The sequence below is a fragment of the Salvia splendens genome, chromosome 2, assembly GCF_004379255.2.
Source record: "Salvia splendens isolate huo1 chromosome 2, SspV2, whole genome shotgun sequence".
Classification (NCBI taxonomy): Eukaryota; Viridiplantae; Streptophyta; class Magnoliopsida; order Lamiales; family Lamiaceae; genus Salvia; species Salvia splendens.
In genome coordinates, this window is record NC_056033.1 from 16,854,837 (window position 1) to 16,869,778 (window position 14,942).

Sequence of the window (14,942 nt, forward strand, 5' to 3'; positions counted from 1 at the left end):
AGAGGTCCATTCGTGGAATTTGGCCTTAAACCACCCCCCTTTCGTGACTTCCTTCTTCTTCTCACTTCTTGATTTCCCAAATTGGAAACCCTTGTGGAAGAAGAACCAGCGGCATCTACGCCGCTTGCCTCGCTCCTCTCCCCTAGGCGAAGTCGTCCTCTGGTGTCGCCGGAGTACCCTGGCAATTTCTCCCTTCGCTAACCCATCGGAGGACTCTCTTTCTCTCATTTCTAACTTCAGCTTCCCCCCAAAAGAAAGAAAACAAACCCCTACTCCTTCTCCCTCTTTTCCCTCGGTGTAAACGCCACTCCTCAGGGTCGCTGGACCGCTGCCGTTCCCGGCTTCTCGCTGCCACCAGGCCGCCGCCGAGGTGCGGCTCTGTCCGTGAGCCACGTCGTTTCTTCGGCCATGAGCTAAGTGTAAACCCTCTCCATAACTCTCTACATTACGCATCGACAAAGTTCTATTCTTTCCTATCTTCTTGTTTTATTGTGGTGTTAGAGGAGAAAAGGGGTTTCAGTTTTTTTGCATTTGAGAGGGATTTAAGTGTTACGCTACTGTTCTTGTTCCTTAGCTGATTTGTGGCCTATGTAACTACTAAATAAAATCAAACTACGATATTTATAAAATCTGGCAGCAGCTATGTGGTAAAATTGTTTCCAATATTCTGTTGGGGATTAAATGAGCTTAAGGTGCCGATTTGTGATTCTATTAAGTGAGGGAGGAATGGAAAACAACCTGAAGCTAAGGTGTAACTGTTAGCTATGAAATTCTTGTATAAATCGGAAACATGTAAGCTACTAACTTACACAACTAAGCATGCTGCTCTCTAGAGTATTCGTTTGTGAAGTTACTTATGCTCGTGAAATCCTAGTATACCGGGTTTACTTATTCTCGTGTATTCATGCTTTCATGTTTCTATGAATATGGTGGGGAAGAGAGGGTGTTATACCTCTTGAAGCAGTTACTGACTTGGTATTTGTTGTTAGAAAATAAAGTTTGCCCTCCTCCTTTAGAGTTCCTAGTTGCAGTGACAAAGAAAGGGGTGAAACTGAGTTCTCTCCTTTTTTTTTGAATGAAGAGAAATTCGTGGAAATGAGGAAGGAGGAAGAGAGGTTACCTATGGGATGAAGGGCAGCCAGCAAGAAGCTCTTCCTGCTGCGAAAAGAACTCACTCACTCACTACTCTCTCAAGCTTGGTATGTGGCTGGGACTTATCGAAAATGAGGGAGGGTTTTGGAGGTGGTGTGGGGGGTTTTTATAGGCAAGAAGGATGTGCTTAGAAGGATTAAATGGGCTGTCCAGCCTCTTTGTTTTCATATTGCAGAAAATCCCTTCTTGGTGATCCTCACTACTCCTTTCAATTATTTCATTCGTCTCTTTCTTGAAGCATAAGTACTCCCTTCATTAAGGTTACTTGTTTGCATGTCCAGGGAGAGCAGGTGGCTGTTAGGAACAGGTGCTGTAGGGCTGACTTTGCCATTTTTAGGCAAGACTCCTTTTCTCTTTTGAAAAGGTTAGTTTGTTTTGTTTGTATTTTGCAGGGGAAAAACTGACCATCTTCGGCTGCCACCTTGCTGATTCGGGCCCGACGGGCCGTCGGGATCAGGCCGTGATTTGGGCCTAAAGAAGAGGCCCGAAGTGCTCATTAGAAATCTTACATTCCGCTTCTTTGCTTCGTGTAGTTTATTTGGAATTAGTTGATAGTCCATTGTGTAAAAGATATTCGAACACCTTTAGTTCGAAATAAATTTCTTGTTTTCCCTCCCTCTTTTATAAACATATTATCGAGGTCGTTTTTGTTCGTTTAATTATTTCTTTAACTTTTACTTCTTTGCGAACCAACAACATTAGGCATTCACGAGCGATAAAAAATCTCATTCCAAAACACAAATCAAGAGAGCTAGGATTTACTTGTTCGACTTTAACATTAATGAAAAAGATAATAAAAGGGGCAGGTATTACATCTGGGAAATTCAAATCTTTAGATCGATTCGAATTTGGCAAAATTAAATCCAAAATCTGAATATCCACGCCTAACTACTTTATAGTATCCATATAGTCAAATTAATGGACTTCTTATTATTTTCTTCCAGCCTAAACAATATTCAAATAGGGATACTAGCCTCTAAAACTAAGAACTTTGCCTAAAATTTGGTATTTCCCATGAACTTTGAAATTGGTATATAATATCACAAACTTTGCATTTTGTTTGTTATTTCCCAAACTCACTTAAATAAGATATCTTCTTCAAAATCTTATTTTACGTAGGCAACCGTGATACATTTTATGATATTTTAAACCAATTTTTAAGTTCATAACATGTAGCATAAAAAACCACGTTGAAAACCACGTTGATTTAATTGTGTCTAGTACGATAAAAAAGCCTCGTAAGTTAATCAACTATAGTAATTAACATGCCGTTGGAAATACCAAACAAAGTGCAAAGTTTGTGATATTATATACTAATTTCAAAATTAGTGGGAAATATCAAATTTTAGGCAAAGTTTATGGTTTTAGGGACCAATTTCTCATTCAAATATCACATGTAAATCTCATAAAACTTGGGTTGTGCCTAAATAGTGCACTCCATGATAAAACAGAGCCAAAATTCACTACTTTTTTCCTCAACTAAATAATTATATAATATAAAAAAATATTCTACATGTCCCTTAAAAATAGACCACATTTGTCATTTTGGAATATCCCTTAAAATAGATCAATCCTATATTCCTATTTAAGGAAATTTTTTTCTCTCTAATGAGGTGGATCTCATTCTCCACAAGCAATACTTCAATCACTTTTTCTTTCTATTTCTCTTACTTTACCAATTGTACATTAAAACATGTGTTGTTTCAAATGTTGTCTATTTTTTTAGAGATGGGGGAGTACTATGTTAGCTTAATGTGTTAACAAATACTACTATAGTCCACATCTAATAGTTTTGTCTGTACATAGGGTACCGTGCGAATTTCAAAGTCATCGTGCAAATTTCAAGTCACTGTGCGAATTTCAAGTTACTCTTTCATAGATGCAATGCAAATTAACATACATAAATGATTAATTATTAGAATTTAGCCTTATATTTATGGTATGAATTCTTAGCTCGATTTGCAAACACCGTGCAAATTTCAAGTCATTCTATCAAAAAATGTTTTCAACTTGTTTCGGCGAGACTGCATCACATAATTTAAATTGCAACTACAAAAATATGAAATATTATTATTTCAATTAAATAATTTCTCATGAGGTAAGAAAAAAATTTAGCAAATTAGAAGAAGATTATGTATTGTGACACATGTAAAGAAGAATATCTCAAAGGTGTTATGTCGCAAAATAAGAATCAAAGTTAATTATAGATAATTAAGTTCAATTTAAAGTGTTAACCAATCCCTAATAATCATTTACTGAGAAACTTCAATCTATATTTATCATAAAGAGAATGAAACAGAAGAGTCAAGACGAGCTTGGGGCGTTTGAGCCAGAAGAGATTGTTGTATAAAGAAGATTTGGAGAAGAGCTGGAGCCATTTTTGCCACTATTATTTCCAATTCTGCTCCCACAAACAACATTGTCTACATTATTATAAACAATCCAAAAACACAACCATATAAAGACATGTTGATAAGGCTCATTTCATGCACTGGTTATGAGGTTAAATTCTGTAAATTCAGTGAACTGATAAGTGTTTGTAAGTTCAGGTGCGTGTAAAATCTGTCGGACCCAGGAAGTGCATACAAATTACCTGAGGCAGAGAAAAAAGGAGGGAAATGAAGTAAAAAGCGCCAACAATCTACCAGACCAAAGAAATGACAAAGATGCTGGCAGAAAGCAAAAGTGGAGCAAGGAGCAAATAAAAAAAAAGATCAAGGGCATAAAGGACAAATCATGAAGAAGGAGTGCTCTAAGGATTCGAGCCTCAACTATATAAAGGCACAACTCCTTTGAAAGGATCATTCTATCACCTTCCACTTCTCACCATCAAGTTTAGTCTCCTTAGTTTCATTTCTAGTTAGCTCACTTCACACGCACTTGGTACCGATGGGAAATTCTGGGCAAGCTTGGCGGTAGTTAGTTTCTGTGGTGTAACACCGTCCTCACAGGGGCTAAGATACATTGATTTACTTTTCCATTGTTTTATCTCTCGCCGTGAACTTCTTTACCGGAAGCTCGGCGACTGCTTTTGCGTTTGAACCTTATTTCCGTGGTTGTGGCAGTTTCTATTTTCTGTTTTACTTTGGTTTTTGATGTTTGATGTGGGTTTACTGATTTTGGATGTTTTTCGCAATTGACTGTTGAATTGGAGTGGAGATTAGTTGAATCTGAGTTGGTTAGTTGTGGAATTGTTGAATCGGAGTGGATGGATATGGATCTAGCTGTTGTTGAGTTTGGATCGGTTAGATCTGGAGTGGATTGTAGCTTGGAGAGATGAATCTGATACGTACTTGTTGGATCTGCATGACTATGTCTATTGCTTTCGATTTACTCGGCATGGTAGCTTAGATCTGATAGTTTTTGGCTTAATCGTAATGTCTGAGATCTGATCCATGTTTACTCTTCTTTTAATGCTCTGTTTTGTTCATGTTCATGTTTATTTGCTGAAGAAGATGAAGATCGTTGGTAGTTAGACCCAGATTCGTTGTTTGTTTACTTTTGCAGCTTTCTATGTCGTAGTTGCTAAATCAGGAATCTATTCCCCTGCTTTATCATGCTCTTTTGTCTAACCATTTTAGGAAACCTTTTTACTTGACCTAGTAGTTTGATGAACCCTCTGTAGTTAATTTCAAGTTCTTGAATCATGAATGCGCTTGTATTTTTTTGTTCTTAGGTCCAATACTTGAGGGCTTTAAATTCTCATGACCCAGTGGTTAAAATTCTCGAACCACTTGTTGCGTGGCAGCAGCCAACCCTCCCAAAACCCTCCAAATGCACGCTAACACATCCATTCTCGTGGGACCGATCATTTACTTCCCTATACTAGTCAATAGTGTGGTGGGTTGAGGTTTTGAAGCGGGAAAAGTGTGTGTCCAACAACCGAATTCTAAAGGTTCCACGATCTCCTAGACCCTGTGATCTAGCGAATCCTCTGGACCCTGTGGGATTGTGATACATCAATTACCACACTCCTTTTCTACGACACTTCAAATGGCACCGTTGCCGGGGATGGATGGCATTGTTTATGTTTGTGTTTAGAGGTTTTGGTGTATATAGTTTTGATTTGTTTGTTTTTCCTTTTTTTTTTAGTTTATGAGCAGAGGCTCAAAGTTTGGGAACTGGAATCACGAACCCAATTGGAGAGACGTTCAGTTCAGCTGGCAGCCTAAAGAAGCTCTAGCCCCTGTAACCACCAGATCAGGGTTAACAACAGCTGACCCACTCCAGTTGAGTTCAGAAAGTGAGGAGGACCTGACCTCACCAGTTAAGAAGGAACCAAAATCATTTTCAGAAGCAGGGGAAGAGAGTACTGGGGATATGGCGAACGTGGTAGATAACGATCCGGAGATTGGATCGCTCAATGCCCATCTGGATGGCGAGCCGTCCCAAGCCATTGTCATTACCCAGGCCCAGAGGGAGATCGACATCAAAACAAATGTGTTGTCCGTGATGCCGCATTTCTACGGACGGAAGATTGAGTGTCCATTTGAATTTCTCCATGAGTTTTGCAAGCTTTGCAGTATTCAGAAGAGACCCCATGACTTGACTGAGGAGGATTACAAACTACGCGCGCTACCCTTTGTGCTGAAGGGTGAGGCCAACACATGGTTATTGAGGCTCCCACCAAATTCTATCCGCACGTGGGCGGATTTCAAACTAGTCTTCCTGGACTACTTTTTCCCTCGAACAAGACAAATGCTCTCAATATGGAGATTCAAGCATGCATGCAGGATTATGATGAGTCCTTAAGCCAATATTGGTTACGCTTCAAAGGGCTGCTTGACTCATGTCCTAACAACCGAATGTTCGAAGCAGAGGTCTACAATATTTTCTATGAAAGGGCAAATCCCGAGTCCAAGGATTTGATGAACACCTCGAGCGGGGGAAATTTCACCAAGAAGCGTGTGAGCGAATCCAGAGAGATTCTAGGAAGATTAATTGATGCAAAGAAGGCGTATGATCAGCCGCGTGCCGTTCTCAGAAGAGGATCAACTAATTCAATCATAGAGCAAGGCGACGAGAAGGTGGAGGCCCGAATTGACAGATTAGAGAAGATACTCTTGAGTGTTATAGAGAAGAACAATCAGCCGGCCCCACCAGAGAAGGTGAAAGCACCAAGTCCAGAGGAAATTCAACCTCAACCCTATTACGGTCCACCAGGGGAAGGAGAATTTTAAGCTCAGGTAAATTCGATGGGAAGCTGGAATCCGAATGAAAATTGGAACTCAGGGAAGCAAAAGGAAACCCCATGAAGAGACCACCCAAACTTTATGTGGTCTGATATTGACCCGAATCTGCCACCCCAACAGCAGAACACCAACTATTCGAACCCTCGGGAGTGGCAATCTAACTGGTCAGGCAGAAACAAAGAGGGACAGAACAATTGGGGCAACCGGAATCAGGGCGACCAATCTAACTGGGTCAATAGGAATCAGAACAATCCAGCAAACTCCTATGAGCCACCACACCAGAGGAGTTACCAGAGCAACAACCAGAACCCTCAGCCCAATTACCAGGGGAACCAATGGTATCAAGGGTCGAGTCATCAATACAACGACAATCAGGGAACTCAAGGTAGTTTCCGTCCAAGTCAGGGACATGGAGCAAACCACCATCAAGGACCGAATGCCAGTCAGCCAAACTCCAGGTAATCTAAGAGCCTCGATGAGATGGTAAACGATTTGGTCAGCTCACAGCAACACATGCAGAATAATATGTAGTCCAACAATGATTTGGTACATAAGCTTCAGGATGCTCAAGTGGAGCACAAGGCAGCCATGGACATGCTGGCGAATCAGTTATCTCAGATCGCGACTTCCCTGAGTGAAATGCGTGGGAACGAAGGATGGATTCCTGCCACAGTCTAGCCATCAGACAGAACGGATTCCTGCCACAATCAAGCCATCGGACAGGGCGAACATTAGTCAAATCACCCTTAGGTCTGGACGAGAGTATAAAGGCCCGACAATGAAGATTGATGATGAAACACCTCCTGTGGTGAACAAGGAAAAGGATAACCCAAACCCACAAAAGGAAGACACTGAACTAAGGGAAGTTAAAATAGGGGAAGCTAGAACGGAGGATGATATCCAGATCGGAGACTTGGGGAAACTAGTACCCCGCATGGCTGACCCGTTTTTCCTAGACCCAAGAACTGAGGTGGAGGTTGAAGACATGAGGAAAGAGACTGGAGAGTCCTCCAAGGGAGATTCTAGCAACACGGTCAAACAAGTGAAGCCTTTTCCCTACCAAGGGGAAGTCAAAAAAAAGAAAGATGATCTAGTAGACTTCATGAAAATCTCCGGCAAGCTGGAAATCAACCTACCATTCTTACAGGCTCTGAAGTTGCCTTTGTTCAGCAAGTTTATCAAGGAGTTTATCACCGGGAAGACTAAACTCAATGGCAAAATAGTGATCGGAGAAACTGTGTCAGCAGTGATTCAGAAGCGGAGGATGCCGTCAAAACGCACTGACCCAAGTATGTTCATTCTTCTTATTTCAATTGGGGACATTAGAATTGAGCATGCTGGTAGGTCCAGTTAGAATGGTTGATAAGAAGGTAGTGATCCAGTTAGCTGATAGGTCATGCATTAGTTTAGAGGGTATGTTGGAAAACGTGATAGTTAAGGTGCATGATTTCTTGTATCCAGCTGATTTCCATGTGATTAGGATGAGTGAAAATGAATCTGCTGAGTCTAGCGTAGTGCTTTTAGGTAGACCATTCCTACGCACTGCTAAGAATATAATTGATGTTTTTGATGGAACAATTTGTCTGGATTATCATGGGGAGAAATTCACTTTCAATATTAATGAAGAGATGAAAAAATATTTAGATGTGGAAAATCTTCATGTTGTGGATATCATTAACCCCTTGGTCCAAGAATATCTTGAGACTGATGCAGGAACAGATTGACAATTTAGATTTAAGCCATTCTATTGATAAAGAGGTAGCAGGATGGTGTGAGACCATGAACACTCTAGAGTTGACAGATGAAGAGCTAGCAGAGGCGATTGTGGAATTCTGTAAGAGTCCTGAATCCGCCAGGTCAAGGGGGACAGCCCAGGTGGCTAGTTTGGAAAAATTGTCAGGACCTGAAGGATTAATCACCAAGGAAATGAAAAAGAATCCACTGCCCCAGGAGACAAGTTCGCCAAAGAAAGAGTTGAAGACACTGCCACCAGGTCTAAAGTATGCTTATTTAGAGGAGAACGAGACGTTCCCTGTGATCATCAGCAGCAACTTGACCCATGAACAAGAAAATGAGTTACTGGAAGTGATCAGGAGAAACAAGAAAGCTATAGGGTGGACTCTATCTGACCTAGTGGGCATCAGTCCCGACCTCTGTATGCATCATATTCACTTGGAGGAAGGAGCAAAGGCCTACTGGGATTCAGAAAAGGAACTGAACCCGAACATGAAGGAGGAAGTCTTGAAGGAAGTTCTGAAACTACTGTCCCTGGGAATCATCTACTCGATCCCAGACAGTGAGTGGGTGCCGAAGAAGTCGGGGATACAAGTGGTGAAGAATGAAAAGAATGAGATTGTGCCCACAAGACTGATAACGGGCTGGAGGATGTATCGACTACCGGAAGCTGAACGTGGCTACACGAAAAGATCACTTTCTGTTGCCCTTTATCGACCTGATGCTTGAGAGACTAGCGGGCAAGCAATTCTTCTGCTTTTTGGACGGCTACAGTGGGTATTTCCAGATATACGTAGATCCGGAAGACCAGGAGAAGACGACTTTTACGTGTCCCTTCGGGATGTATGCGTATAGGAGGATGCCCTTTGGCCTGTGTAATGCACCAAGCACCTTTCAAAGGTGCATGATGAGCATCTTCTCGGACCTGCTGGAAGAGTGTATCGAAATTTTTATGGATGATTTTACAGTTTATGGGAGTTCCTTCGAAACCTTCCTAGCTAACTTGGATCTAGTACTAAAGAGATGTCGAGAGAAGAATTTGGTGCTGAATTTTGAAAAATGTCACTTTATGGTGGCGGAGGGAATTGTCCTGGGCCACGTCGTCTCGGAAAGAGGTATTCAGGTGGACAAGGAAAAGGTAGACGTGATTTCAAGGCTTCCTTATCCTACAAATTAGAAGGAAGTGGGGGGATTCTTAGGCCACGCGGGATTCTACCGAAGGTTCATCAGAGACTTCGCAAAAATCGCACAGCCACTTACCCACCTCCTGCAGAATGGTGTGGACTTCATCTTCACCGAGGCATGTCAAGGGGCCTTCCAACTTTTGAAGGACAAGCTTGTATCAGCCCCTATAATCAGAGCTCCAGACTGGAATAACCCCTTCGAGGTGATGTGCGATGTCAGCGACTACGTCGTCGGAGCAGTGCTAGGTCAAAGAATTGATGGGAAGAGTTATGTAATTTTTTACACCTGGAAGACTCTTAACCTGGCCCAGAAGAATTACGACACCAAGGAAAAAGAAATGCTAGCTATTGTGTATTCCTTTGAAAAGTTCCAACCATATTTACTTGGGTCGAAGGTGATAGTGTTCACTGATCACGCAGCTATTATGTACCTGTTGGCAAAAAATGAGTCTATGCCCAGACTAATCCGATGGGTGTTGTTACTACAAGAGTTCCACTGGGAGGTAAGGGACAAGAAGGGGACCGAGAATATGGTAGCCGATCATATAAGCAGAATTTTTCAAGGAGATACAGAGGAGGATATACCAGATGCATTCCCAGATGAGTATCTATATTACATGGGGGAATCCTCTAGACCTATTAGATGGGAGAAGGTGTTGGCAGTAACCGGTCCAGGAGATTCGGAAAAAGGGAAGTATCAGCTTAGTGCAGAGCCATGGTTTGCGGACCTGGCAAACTACATAATCACATGAGAGCTGCCCAGTACATCGGATATTTCTCGGGCCAAGAGGATGAAAATTAGGAGTGAGGCCAAGTACTATTTTTGGGATGATCCTTACCTCTGGAGGATGGGTTCAGACCAGGTGATTAGAAGGTGTATTCTGGAATGGGAACAGAGGGACGTGCTGGACCATTGTCATACATTGGCATGCGGTGGCATTTTGGCCCAAGAAAAACTGCTAGGAAGGTTCTGGACAGTGGTTTTTACTGGCCTACACTGAATAGAGATGCATATGAGTATTGCTAGAGTTGTGGTCGATGCCAGCAGACCGGGGGAATCTCCACTCGCGACGAAATGCCCCAGTCCCAGTAATCGTCTGTGAAGTCTTCGATGTCTGGGGGATGGAACAAATAGCCAAACGTTGATTTCCTACTATCAATGCACCCGACATAGTCTGAATCTGAATATCCAATGACCTCTAGATGATCGGATCTTCTATACGTAAGCATGTGCTATTTGGTGCCTTACAAGTACCTGAGGACTTTCTTTGCAGCCTTCCAATGATCCATTCCAGGATTACTTTGATATCGACCCAACATACCAACCGCAAAGGTGATATTGACCGCGTACATGTTTGAACATAGTTCAAACTCCCAACCACTGATGCATATGGAATTATTTCCATTTCCTTACGCTCCAACTAAATTTTAGGACATTGCTTTTTACTAAACTTGTCTCCCTTCTGAATTGGAGCAATCCTTACAGAGCACTTTCCATTCTATATCTCTCTATAACCTTATTGATATATCCTTTATGAGATAAACTTAATAATCCTTGTGACCTATCTCGAAATATTTCTATTCCGGTCACATAAGATGCATCTCCCATATCTTTCATTTCAAAGTTCTTAGAGAGATATTTCTTTACATCATGTAACATACCCATGTCATTTGTAGCAAGCAAAATATCATCAACATATAAGACTAAGATTATAAATTTACTCCCACTGATTTTTACATAGATACATCGATCAACGACGATCTCTACAAAACCATATGATACAATGATATCGTTAAACTTTATATACCATTGTCTAGAAGCTTGTTTTAGTCCATATATTGACTTCTTCAGCTTACATATTAAGTGTTCTTGTCCTGTTGCCAAGAATCCTTTGGGTTGGTTCATATAAACTTCCTCTTCAAGTTCTCCATTTAGAAAGGCGGTTTTTACATCCATTTGGTGTAGCTCGAGATCATAATGAGCCACCAAAGCCAAAACAATTCTTAAAGAGTCCTTCTTTGAAACTGGAGAGAAGGTTTCTTTATAGTCAATGCCATCCTTTTGGGTGAAACCTTTGGCAACAAGGCGAGCCTTGTATCTTTCGATGTTACCTTTTGAATCACGTTTTGTTTTAAAAATCCATTTAGAACCAATTTAAAACCTTTAGGCAATTCTAGTAAGTCCCAAACTTTGTTATCACCCATATATTTTATTTCATCTTTTGCGGCAATCAACCACTTTTCAGAATCTTCATTTTCCATGGCTTGTCGGAATGAGATCGGATCTTCATCAAGGCTTAAGTCACATTCACTTTCAACAACGTAAACCACATAGTCATTTGAAATGGCAGATCTTCTTTACCTTACCGATCACCTCAAAGTTTGTGGTTCACTATTCTCTTCTTGAATTGTGACATGTTCATCTACTTCATTTTCAGTTAAAGAGTTTTGCAAATTATCATGTTGTTCTATTGTGTCATTTGTTTGTGAGACAATAGGAACAACAACATTTGGTGGAACAACATGTGGATGAACCTTATCGTGGATTTCTTGAATATCCACCTTTCTAGGTTCACCATTCCCACTAATTTCCCCATTTTCAATGAACCTAGCATTTCCCGTCTCAACTATTCTCGTAGTATGGTTAGGACAATAAAATGTATACCCCTTTGATTTATCCAGATAGCCAATGAAAAATCCACTGACGGTCCTTGAATCAAGTTTCTTTTCATGTGGATTATACAACATTACTTCTGCTGGGCAACCCCAAATACGAATATGCCTTAAGCTACGTTTCCTTCCCGTCCACGGTTCAAAAGGTGTCTTAGGAACTGTCTTACTAGGAACTTGATTAAGCATATACTCCCTCCGTCCCGGGCTACTCGCTCATTTCCTTTTCGGCTCGGAGATTAAGGAATGAGTGTATAGGAAAGTAAAAAATGACGGCTGTAGGTGAAATTTTTTACTAAAAATGGAAAGAGTGCAAGTAACTTGGGACGCCCAAAAAGGAAATAAGTGCGAGTAGTGCGGGACGGAGGGAGTATATTGCAGTCTTTAAAGCAAACATCCACAATGAAAGGGGTAAAGTACAACCACCTAACATACTTCTAACCATTTCTATTAATGTACGATTCCGCCTCTCCGCTACACCATTCTATTGCGGAGTACCAGGCATTTTATACTGTGCACAAATGCCTCTACTTTCGAGTAACTTTGCAAATGGGCCAGAACATTGTCCAGTCTCATTATACTTTCCATAGAACTCACCACCTCTATCCGATCTCACCACTTTAACTTTCCTATCTAACTGCTTTTCTTCCTCGTCAATGAATATTTTTAACACATTCACTGACTCGGATTTTTCATGCAGTAGATATGTGTATCCATAACGTTAGTACTCGCCAATAAATGCGAAAGTATTTTCGACCATCCCATGAAGGAGCATCAAAAGGACCACATATATCAGTATGTATTAACTCAAGAAGCTTAGTGCTTCTCGTGGATGATTTCTTTACATTGTGTTTAGTTTGCTTTCCTTATGCAATCTATACACATATTTAGGTCACTGAAGTCCAATTGAGGAAGAATTTCATTTTTTACCAACCTCATAATCCTTTCTTTGGAAATATGTCCTAATCTTTGATGCCACAAGAAAGCTGAACTTTCACTTGACGCATTACGCTTAATACCTCGACTTTCAACATTAAATAAGGATTCACAAAACTTTGCATCAAGATTGAATCTATAAAGTGAATCAAACAAAGTACCACTACCATAAAAGTAATCGTTTCAGTACAAACAGAATACACCATTTACAATCTTAACTTTAAAACCTAAATCATCCAATCTACTTACAGAAACAAGATTTCTAGCACATTCAGGTACATAAAGACAATCTTTAAGATCTACATGACATCATGTGTCCAAGATCAATCTGTGGGTCCAATGCCTTCAATCAGTGCTTTCATCCTATTTCCCATGAACAAATATTGTTAACCCCTTTTATAGGTTGGATCGAACTGAATCCCTGTTTAATATGAGACACATGAGTAGTAGCACCAGAACCTAACCACCAAGTATTATTAAGCACTTCAATAAGATTTAACTCAAAGCAAACAAGACTATTATGTTTACCTTTTTCTTATCAAACCAGGCCTTCTTTTTAGGACAATCTTTCTTGAAGTGTCTCGTTTCCTTGCAAAAGAAACACTTCATTTCCTTTTGGATTTTCTTTTCCGGACCCTTCAGAAAAGATTTATCCTTCTTTTTGTCCTTCTTACTTGATTTTCCTTTACTGGTGCTGGCACCTTCATGACCTATGAGATTCGCAACTTGATCATCCATCTTCTTTAATCTCCCTTCCTCTTGAACCAACATAGACTTAAATTCTTTTAAGTCTCATTTATCTTTAATGGTGTTATAATTCACCTGGAACTGGCTAAATTCAATAGGTAGGGAGTTCATGATAAACTGGACCACAAATTGCTCATGAACCTCCATTCCCAAGGTCGTTAGCTTTGCCGCCTAGTTAGACATGTTTGTCACATGATCGTGAATTGGCCGAGACCAGTCAAATTTCTTTGTAGTAAGTCACTCATTAGACTTCCTACAACTGACTTATCAGTCAATTCAGATTGTGAACACTATTTAATTTTCTCAATGAATTCCCTTGCACTTTCTGTCTTGGGCATTGATGGCTTAAAATTTTCTGCCATCGTCATCCTCATAAGATTGAAGCTCAACCAGTTAGATCGCTCCCAAGTCTCATATTGAGACTTTTCAGTTTCGGGGCTCTCATCCGTTATGGCCGAGGGTTCATCTTCTGTTAGTATGGCATGGTCCAACGCCATTACACTTAGTGAAAACCAGATCTGTTCTAACCACTCACCATAATTTTGCCCATTGAATTTAATGACAGATTTTGCAGATGCATACAAATTTGGTGAGGCTGCAACATTTATACATGCTTATATATTAGTGATTGAGACTTTAATACATATTCATAAACAGTAATACTTTAAATAACATGCATTCAAGTAACCTTTGGGCAATACTTAAAATACACATACTTTCAACGTTGCTAAAAATATACTTTAATAATTAATCAAATCATACATATATCAAATAAGCATGTTGCCTTTGGGTATACATACTACATAAGACACATAGTGTACATGATTAATCCCTTTCGTATTATTAAATATATACAATGATCCACATTTGGGTGATCTCCAAGTATATAGATAATAATATAATTGATCAATCAAACTTTAATGTCATTTATAGCATCTCTTTGATCATGATCAATTAACTAACATTTATTATGCTCAATAATTAAATGCAATATAACAAGACCACTTTGGTGATTAACAAGTCATATATTATTTAAATATTGAAATCTTTAAGGGTAGAAAAACCTTATATTGTTTTATCATTTCATAAAACAATTACCCAACACATAAGCGGAAGTAAATTTAACCGAAATCGAAAAATTTAAGACCATTCAAATTTTGATTTTGAAAACACATAAATGGTGAATTAGCCAAATCTAGATTGGCTCTGATACCAACTGTAAGCCAAATTTCAACTTTAATGATTTCGATAATGAAATCTAATTCTAGATTTGAATTAATTCAACCACAACATTTATACTATAAAGTGGAGAAGAATCACCAACCTC

General features: G+C 40.0%; 1 long non-coding RNA gene across 1 annotated transcript; it reads left to right on the forward strand.

The window, feature by feature from the left end:
- Positions 1-57: 57 nt before the first annotated feature.
- On the forward strand, positions 58-1,811 carry LOC121762154. The gene is made up of 3 exons (XR_006042170.1): positions 58-419; positions 1,082-1,341; positions 1,434-1,811. It is a non-coding gene; the product is annotated as an uncharacterized LOC121762154 (long non-coding RNA).
- Positions 1,812-14,942: the final 13,131 nt, after the last annotated feature.